Below are 10,022 nucleotides of genomic sequence, written 5' to 3' on the forward strand. Positions count from 1 at the left end.
AAAGGCCCTAATTGGGAGGCAGGTCTAGCATGTTCTAGGAACAGCATGGAGGTCACTATAGCTGCAGTGGAGGCTGCAAGAAAGAGAGTGGCATCAGGGCCAAATTGTTTAGGGCTTCGTAAGTAATTGTAAGACCATTAACTTTTGTTATGGCCACACCCACAGCATATGGAAGTTCCTGGACCAGGGATTGAATCTGAGCCACAGCTGCAGCAACATCGGATCCTTTAAACCACTGTGCTGGGCTGGGGATCAAACCCACACCTCCACAGTGACCCAAGCCACTGCAGTTGGATTCTTAACCCACTGGGCCACAACAGAAACTCCAGGCTTTAGTTCTCTTAATAAAGTGGTAGCAAGTTCATCATTCTCGGAGCGGAGGCTGAAGGCTAAGCCCATGCACACACCTGTGGTCCAATAATCAAATGATGATGATGGAAGACCCTCAAAATGAATGCTCCTTCTTAAGTACTAAGATCTGCAAAACCAGCTCAAGCTCTTAACAAATACTATCCATGAAGCACACCTGAATGGGATGTGTTTATCAGAAAATATAAGCAAGACTAGATGGTACATAACCATAAGGAAATATATTACCTTAACATAAGTTCTTTTTTAATTATAGTTAATTGACAGTAGGCTAGCTTCCAAAGAGATTTCACATTTCCTCAACTGACTTAAAGTCAAATGTTTGACTATTGACCTATTGACCAGCTATTCATCTGGCATTTAAATCTCCTCTTCTAGGAGACAGGACCACATGGTGGGTTTCTTATATTTCAAACTAAGGGATATATAGAGCAAATCATTAAAACCATACCCTTGGAGTTCCCATTGTGACTCAGTGGAAACAAATCTGATTAGTATCCATGAGGACGTAGGTTTGATCCCTGGCCTTGCTCAGTGGGTTAAGGGTCCAGCATTGCCATGAGCTGTGGTATAGGTTGAAGACGCAGCTAAGATCCGGCATTGCTGGGGCTGTGGCATAGCAAGAGGCTACAGCTCCGATTCAAGCCGTAGCCTGGGAACCTCCATATGCCATGGATGCAGCCCTAAAAAGACCAAAAAAAAAAAAAAATGCCCTCAATTAAAATCAGACAATATTAAAGCCAAATCACCTTAAATAAGTCATGTTTTTATGTTATGTTCTACATCTTTTTTTATAATGTATTATATGTAAATATTTGTAGGGGCCCATAACATTTTTACTCCAGGAGTTCCCATCATAGATCAGTGGTTAACGAACCCGAATAGTATCCATGAGGACGAGGGTTCGATCCCTGGTTTTGCTCAGTGGGTTAAGGATCCGGCATTGCCGTGAGCTGTGGTGTATGTCACAGACATGGCTTGGATCCCACTTCTGTGACTGTGGTGTAGGCCAGCAGCTGTAGCTCCGAATCAACCCCTGGCCTGGGAACCTCCATGTGCCCAGGGTGCGGCCCTAAAAAGACAAAAAGACAACAACAAAAACAAAAAGATTTATACTACAATGGCAGAAGCATTCAATCCCTAAACCAAGAGTAAGGTCCCAAGAGAACAAAAACTCAGATGAGTGGGAGGAAAACAGCAGAAATGACTCTGGAAAATACTCAGGGAAATAAGAAACCCAGAGCTTAAAGCGAACCATAAACCACAGCTTTCTAATTCTGAGATGATAGTGGGGAACATCTGTTTACCAGTTAAATACACTGCCATTTACATGAGGGAGTACATTTAATGGACAAAGCATTAAGATCACTGAAGGATGACATGTTTTGTTTGTAGTAATGTGTGACAGCACAGCCTTTCCAAGCAGCACTCACCTCCAGCAGAACTGAGGAGCCTGGCCAGCCCCTCCCATTACATCAAATTCTCCCTATTGAAAGCCTGTGTCTGGCAAAGAAAACAAAGCTGCCCCAGATAGTCCATGTTGTGAGTTCCAGAACCACAGAGCAAGTGGAAGATTATCCTTGGAGAGATTTTTTTGCTGAAGGGCCATAGAATCTAAAACCATAAAAACAAATGGTCTAATGACTTTTGAGTTTTTGTAGTTATTTCAATCATTTTTATTTTGTTTTTTGTTTTTGTCTTTTTGCCATTTCTTGGGCCGCTCCCGCGGCATATGGAGGTTCCCAGGCTAGGGGTCTTATCAGAGCTGTAGCTGCCGGCCTACGCCAGAGCCACAGCAACGCGGGATCCGAGCCGAATCTGCGACCTACACCACAGCTCACGGCAACACCGGATCGTTAACCCACTGAGCAAGGGATCGAACCTGCAACCTCATGGTTCCTAGTCGGATTCGTTAACCACTGCGCCACGACGGGAACACCTCAATCATTTTTAAAAGACAGAGCCAGAGAGAAGTTTCTTAAACACCTTGACTAATAAATTGTCAGTGTTTAAACAACAATTACATTATGAAACGGAAATTAGCTGTTATGATCAAGCCATATGGCTAATATAATTGATTGGTTCATATTTTCAAGAGGATGGAAAGCACAACCCAAAGAATAACTAAGTAGATTTTATAAAATTAACCAGAGGTGATAAGTTTCGTTTTGTTGTATAGGTTGGGATTTTTTTTTTATGTGAAGAACAGAGAAAAAAGTCTTTGTTATCTCTGATTTTGAATAGAAATCATGAAATAAAAAGGTGAGTGATTTGCTTAACCTAAAAAAACCCTAACACAAAATGGAAAACAAAATGGAAACTTGCACATATATACAGGCAAGATAGATATATATTTATGCAGGGCAAAGACATTAAAATGAGAAGCTACATAAATATTCATCAAGCTATAGTTGATGGCATGAGAAAAAAATAGTTCTGGGTTTTCTGCCTGTTTTAAAAGTACACGTCAGCATATTTGGAGTAACTCTGTAGTAATATCATGTTTGACTATGTTTTCTCTGCAGCCCTCCTCTAATATATGACAATTTCCTGTATTGACATTGGAGAAACTAAGATGTGTTTACAGAAAAATATCCTCAGGCATAATGGGGACGGAATCGTAACATAACAAACTGGGCATAGTTGTGCCTTCTCATCTGAGTGTCCTGAACACCTTCCCTGAAACTGAATTGAACCTTTTCTTCTGTCGACCCCTCAACCTGAATGAAAATAAGCCCTAATCATTTTGTGCCGGAAACAGATGTCTTTGGGGGTTTCTCCTCTTTGCTTAGGTTTTGTTGGGGGATTATTGTTGTTATTGATTTTAGTGAATTGTTGACTCTATCCTCCTGGGTTGCCAATACAAAATGCTTCACTTAGATTATTTCCTCTAACTTTCACAAATATCCTTTAAGGAAGCATTATTATCATCATCCCCATTTTATAGATGAGGAAATTAAGAATCAAAGAGTGTAGGAGAGGAGTTCCCATTATGGCTCAGCGGAAAAGAATCTGACTAGTATCCATGAGGACACAGGTTCAATCCCTGGCCTTGCTCAGTGGGTTAGGGATCCGGTGTTGCAGACGCGGCTCGGATCTCTCATTGCTGTGGCTGTGGCATAGACCAACAGCTACAGCTCTGATTTGACCCCTAGCCTGGGAACCTCCATGTGCCACGGATTCAGCCCTAAGAAAAAACAAAAAAGGAAAAAAAAATAGTGTAGTAGATTTGCCATCGTAGAGTGGCCAAGACCAGAAGACAGATTACTTCTGAGCCTGCATTGTTTTTACTGGGCCATCTGAAAAGAGAAATTTATCCATTGCTTTTCTTTGCTACTTGAAACAGACTTCTGGAAGGTGACTGTGGCCAAGGTTGCCCTAACTTTTAAAAAAGGCACAAGTTAGGGGTGGAAAGGAGGTGTTTCACAACAAACAGGGAGCTGAAATGCACAAACCTGAGGCCTTGAGGTATGGAAGTGGAAAGGAATTTTTCCCAAATCGGTTTGACAAAAGCCAGCCTGGTGTTTTTAAACACACTGGCTTACCTTTGCGCACCCACTCCTCTGCAGCATTTCATCTCCACAGATCCTGAGTCCACTGGGTCTCGGCCTGCCTGTTTTTAAATGTAGAAGAGAGAAGATCTTGGGTTTGCCCTGATGTGTGCACAAAGGGAAATGACATTTACGGAGTGCCTTCTAAAAGCAAGCCACATAATACTTTTTGTGTGTCATGAAATAACTCATGAAATCCTTAGGACCCCCCTTTGAGGTAGGAGTATTATTTATCGGCATCAGACAGAGAAGGACATTAAGAAAGGTCAAATAACTTACCCAAGGTCTCAGAACAAATAAATGATGTAGGTGGAGGTAGGGGCTTCAGACTGAGTCAAGGGGTCACCCAGGGCCACTCTCAAGCCCACGCTGTCTCACTAGAGCTCTCTGTAGTGCTGTCCTGCACTTGGTGCAAGGATCTTAGCCCCACCATTAGAGGTGGGGCAAAAGGCTGATGGAGGAAGATGAAGGGGGTGGGGGAGAGAACCCCAGGGTCCTGTGCTCTTGCAGGAACTTGAGCGTCAATAGTCCAAGTCTCCGTTTACTAATGAACTTTAGAAAAGCAGCTAGACCGAAAACCTGGGCGTTACTCTGAGTCCCAACTTCTGCCGACCCTTTGCCTTTCGGTGGGAGGTGCTTGTGCGGGCGTCTGCCCGCCCATAACAGAGGCCCTTGAGGCTGTATGAAGTTCAGGTCCACACGTTGGAAAGCGCCCCCCATAAACACCGGTTCATGTTGTAGAAAAGCCCTTTCAGTGTCCCAGCTCTCTGAAAACCTGAGGTCCCTCTCCCCTTAGAGTAATGTCTAGGGGTCGACACTTTCCAGGACATTTCCGGATTTCGGGGCACCCCCCAAGAAAGTTTTCTAGCCGCCAGTCCCTGTTCCGGGATACCAGGCCTGCAGGGTCAGAGGCTGGCGCGTCCACCACTGGGAAGACGTAGCGGGCGCTCCCCGCCCAGCTCCCTGCGGGGCCTGCACGACCCTGGCGCTCGCCCCTTTCCCGCGGTGCCTGCGCGGCTGCCGGGGCCATATGCCCGCTTGGAGCGAGTGGCCAATGCTCTGCTCCTCCGACCCTCCCTGCGCTACTGATTCTGTTGCGAAACGCTCCAAGTCCAGGGTCAGGTCCAACGTCTGTGGGTCGCGGGCAGCTCCCAACAAGGCCTGGGCTGCCTCCGTGTACGCGGCTACGGACCCAATCTTGACCTGCGCCAGTTACCACAGGATAGGAACGCGTCTGTGACCTTCTGTAGCTTCTGTTCCTTCCGTAAAGGGAGACAGAAACGAATATGGCCGTGGGACCTGGAGTGATCTCTGGTCCAAAACCAACGTTTATTTTCCTTTCCTTTCTTAAAAAAAAAAAAAAAAAAAAAAAAAGGCAAGAAAGAAAAAAATCCTCTGGCCCTACAAAGCCACTTATACATAACGACCGTGCGAGGGACTGGAAGCCCTCGGTGATTTTCGCCGGAGCTGCGAGCCTGGAAGCTGGTAGAAACCACCGGCGGCGGACCTCCCTCTAGTCTGGAGCATCAGGGCCGGGCCCGCGGTCTGTTCCTCTCCTGGGCCTGCGAGGCTGCTGCGCGCCAAGCTCGGCCTGAGGGGGCAGAGTAGAGACAGCCAGGCAGGAAGCGCTCTGCGCGCGCCGGGCATCTGGCCCCGCCGCTGCCCTCACGGCTGACTACGCGAGGTGAGATCCTCGCATCGCGACCCAGCTCCCGCGTCCTGACTCTCACGCATCAGTTGGAGAATGGACACTGGGCAGGCACCTCGCCACTTTTAAAGCCTCTACCTTTTCCCCACCCTCCAGCCGTCTTTGTTCCCCAACCCCACCCCCCCGGAAACTGCATGGGACCCTATGAGCCCGGAAAAGCTCAGGTTTGCGTAGCAAGCCGAGGGCAGAAGTCAGAAGTTCTGCGGGTACCCACCAAAGAGGTGGAAGTGACCTCAGGAACACTTAAGTGAGGTCTGCCGCCTCTCAGCTTTCAAAGTGTGAAAGTTTCCAATGCACAGAGTTCTCTGGGTTCACTCTTCATAATAAGAGCCAACGAACTACTAAGAGGACACTTGCAGGTAGGACTTAGTTAAAGGCAACCAGAAGCAAGTCCCATTGCAAATTCTCAAAAGTATCCCAAGGAGGTTCCTTTTCCATACAGGGAAACTAAAGTTTCAATAGAAAATTCCAGAAGCTTAAGCTGCACTTGCCTGGCATGGCCAGCGGCTCCAGCTCCTGGGTCAGCAGCTCTAATTCACGGGGAATTCTCTCCATGTTCCACCGCTCCCCCTGGATTACTCACATTGGGCTCCCCTAGGGTAGACCATCAGGGTCCGTTTCTGCTGTCTCCCAGGATGTTCTGGGCTGGGTGAACAGCTCAATTCTCAGCGGGGGCCCATCCCGCCCCAACCCCCCCTCCCATACCCACCCCACCCCCACCCCCCCCCCCCACCCCCGCATCTCGGACCACAGGGCTTTAGGAACGTCAGTCCCTCCACTTGATGGGAGAATGATTGCCCATCAAGCCATTATCGCCAGTACCAGCAGCCCAAAACCCCATGTAGCCCTCCAGGTCCTGCCCACCGGAGGTGCAGCCCCAGTCCTGCTCATATGTTTCAAAAGAAGCAACTGCAAATTCAGACAAAAGTTCAGATACACTTGAGCATGCCTCCTCTCTAGCCAGCTGGGGCCAGGGATGAGAAGGAAAATAACTATAATGGCTCGTTCATGTCTAGCAAATTTTAGAATGCTTTATTTCCTGGAGCAAGCCTTCCAACAATCCAAATGAAACAAGTTCTATTATTATACCCATTTTATAATTGAGAAAACTCTGAGATGCAGAGAGGTTAATAGATCAATAACCTGAGCTCCATCAAGAAGGAGCCCAACATCTCACCGCTTTAATTTTAGGTTGAAGGCAGAGAGTGTTGGTAAGGGAAGCAGAATTAGCCTACAAAGCTCCAATGGTCTCCCTGACCCTTTGGTTCTTCCACATCACCTACCAACACACTATAGGTAAAACTTCCAGAGACTCTGCAGAAGGGTGGGGCAAGGGAGGCAGAACTTCTCAGCTTAGGAACAAACTCATCTCATCTGGATTCTAATCTTGGCTCTGGATGTTTTAGCTATGTAACCTTGTTTAACCACTTTCAGCTTGTTTTCTTAGCTATAAAATGGGAATAATCAAGCACAATGTGGGGCGGGGCAACTCGTAAGATCCTTGTGAGGAGTAAATGAAGTAAGACATTTTTTTCTTCTTATTTTCCCTTTGGTTTCCTCATGCCTAGCATGGTGCCAAAGCAGACATAGTTATGCTCATGATAAGGTCTTTTTGCTTTTCTGGAAGCAGTGCAGGCTGCACCCACCATCTCCCACCCTATCCTACTGGTTGCCTGACCTTATCCAGGCACCGGCAGAAGTTGGTGATCCTCTTCCCTTGACCTCAGGCCTGGACCTAGCCAGGCTCTGGGGCGGAATATTCTGCAGACTGGACTCAGCCCTGGAAGCTCAAAGAGCTGTGGGCAAGGGAGGGTGAGAGTAGCCAAAAAGGGAGCAAGTCTGGATTCACAGACTCCCTGCTTCTATTAACTGGAATGACTAACATGCAGAACTTACTGTAAGGACAGGCCTTACCTAGTGTGAACTTTACATGTATTAACTCAAACTTTTCTATTACAGTAGGACTATTCCTATTCTATAGATGAAGAAATTGAGACACAAAAAGGACCAGTAACTTGCCTATGATCCACCACCAATGAGTGACAGAGGGGGGATTCAAACTACTAGGCTTTACAGTCTCTCACTTTGGGGGCATGTCAGCAGTGGGAGAAGAAGGAGCACACTTGCCAGGGCAGCAGGCCAATTAGAACCTGAGTCTGCAACAACAAAAAAGACAAAAAAAAAAAGAGGAGTTCCGTCGTGGCGCAGTGGTTAACGATCCGACTAGGAACATGAGGTTGCGGGTTCGATCCGGCTTGCTCAGTGGGTTACGATCGGCGTGCGTGAGCTGTGGTGTAGGTTGCAGACGCGGCTCGGATCCGCGTTGCTGTGGCTCTGGCGTAGGCTGGTGGCTACAGCTCGATTCAACCCTAGCCTGGAACCTCCATATGCCGGGAGCGGCCAAGAAAACAACAACAACAACAAAAAAAAAAAAAAAAAAGAAAAAGAACCTGAGTCTGTAAGATTTCTCCACAGTGCAAAAAGGCTTGGTCCAAAGGCTTGCAGGTGACAAGGCCCAGAGAGTCTGTCCACCCCCAAACCATATTTTTCTTTTCCTCCTCCACTTCCCCCCCCCCCCCAACAGGAACCTCTCCCCACAAGACCTAGAGCCCACTGCCTGAGAGACATATCTTCAAACCGAAGCTCTGTCCAGCCTTATCTCTCAGGCCTGGACCTACCTCAGGCTTTATGGCTCCTGAGTCCTATTCACCCTGCGCCCCCATCTCTGAGCTGCCTCCATCATCAATCTGTCATAGGCACTATTCTGTCACCATTCTAGGGGCCTCTCCAGGTCCAGGTCTCTCAACTCCACTTGTCTAGGGCTCTTTTCTCTGCTTGGAAATCTGGTCAAATTCTCAGAACTCTGGCCTCTGCCCCCTCACCTCATTTTTCTCTCACCACCCCCCCCAAACATTAAGACTGAGAAATCTCTGGGCCATTTCTTTTGTATTTGGGGGAGAGGATGATGTTTCTTGGCAAATTGAGGGCTCTGGATAATGGCTGTTGGGAGAACTGGGCCCAGGGGAAAACCCAGTGCCCCTCAATCCCCAGTCCCTCAGAACTCCCCCTCGCAGCACCCCAGTTGGGGATCACACCCAACTGGACTCTGAGTGTAAGTTACTGCCTCTAGGGAGTTCCTCCATCTGGTGCCTTCAGATTAAGGTGACAGTTAAGGCAGATGTTTGCTGATCTGGGCTTTCCTCGCTCCCCTCCATCCCTCCCATTAGCAGCCCTGGACACCGCAGGAGCCTTTGGCTTCTTCTCAGTCTCCATCATTTATTCATTTGTTCAGTCAACAAGCATTTACTGAGCTTCTGCGCAGACCCCAACTGAAAACCCAGCACTTATCCTCTCCCGGACATCCAAGCGCAACAGGGAAGAACACAGGAGTCTCTTAGAGGGAGGAGGAAGAAATCAAAAAAGGTGAGGTGGCTGAGGACGTGATCTCAGGTTGAATAGGCATTGGGGGGTCAGAGAAGTTGTTTGGTGTGTTCCTGAATGACCCCTTTGTCCTAACTTCCACATGGCCTCACTCTAGACAGCCTGGTGGTCAGGGAGGAGATGATAGGGGCTGAGAGCCAGCTGTGCACTTTCTTGAACTAGTCACTTTACACTACCCCCCCACACCCCGCCGCCCCCAGCCTCCTGCAATTAGGCCAGCAGAGCACTGTCAGAAGTTATGGGCCCCTCACCACTCCTGGCCCCTTGCATCTGAGTGGTGGTGATCAGCTTTTACAAGGCGCAAGCCCCCCGTCCCCAGGTGACCCGGACAGTCAGCAGGGGGTGTCACAAGACTTGGCGGAATTAATGGGGGGGCGGTCAAGCAGGCAAAGGCCATGTGCAAACAGTCGCTGCGGAGACTTCAGCCTTTAGGCTTTCCCCTCATTCCTGTCTCATTCGCATCGCCCGCCTTGGTTCCTCCGAGTAGCCCATTTGGAAACTGCAGGGAACTCACATCCCCAGGTTAGCGCCGGCGGCGGCGGCGAACCACTAGTGGCTGGCTCCTCCTGCAGAGGCTCGGTCGCCTACTCAGGGAGGGCGGGGAGGAGCGCGATCCAGCCGGGCGTTCCCAGGCGGCGGCTCTGGAGACCCGGCCCCTGCGGAACTGTCCTCCTCAGCGCCTGGCTTTACTCCCCCCATTCCGGCTGCCCTAGCAGAAACGCCAGGTCACCCTTAGGGGTCTTCTCGCCCTGCTCTCCTGCCCAGTGTGCGAAATGGAGCGGAGAATGTCCTGGCGGACATCTCCCGGCTGCAGGGTCCCCGGGCCGAGCGCTCGGCCGGAGTTGAACGTGAGAAAGAAGTTCGCGGGTTCGAAGAGGCGATCCAGGCAGCCCTCCATCAAACGGATCTGCCCAGAGTGGGGAGGAGCCTATCTGGGACACGCCCCCAAGTGG

The sequence above is a fragment of the Sus scrofa genome, chromosome 15 (assembly GCF_000003025.6).
Source record: "Sus scrofa isolate TJ Tabasco breed Duroc chromosome 15, Sscrofa11.1, whole genome shotgun sequence".
Taxonomy (NCBI): Eukaryota; Metazoa; Chordata; class Mammalia; order Artiodactyla; family Suidae; genus Sus; species Sus scrofa.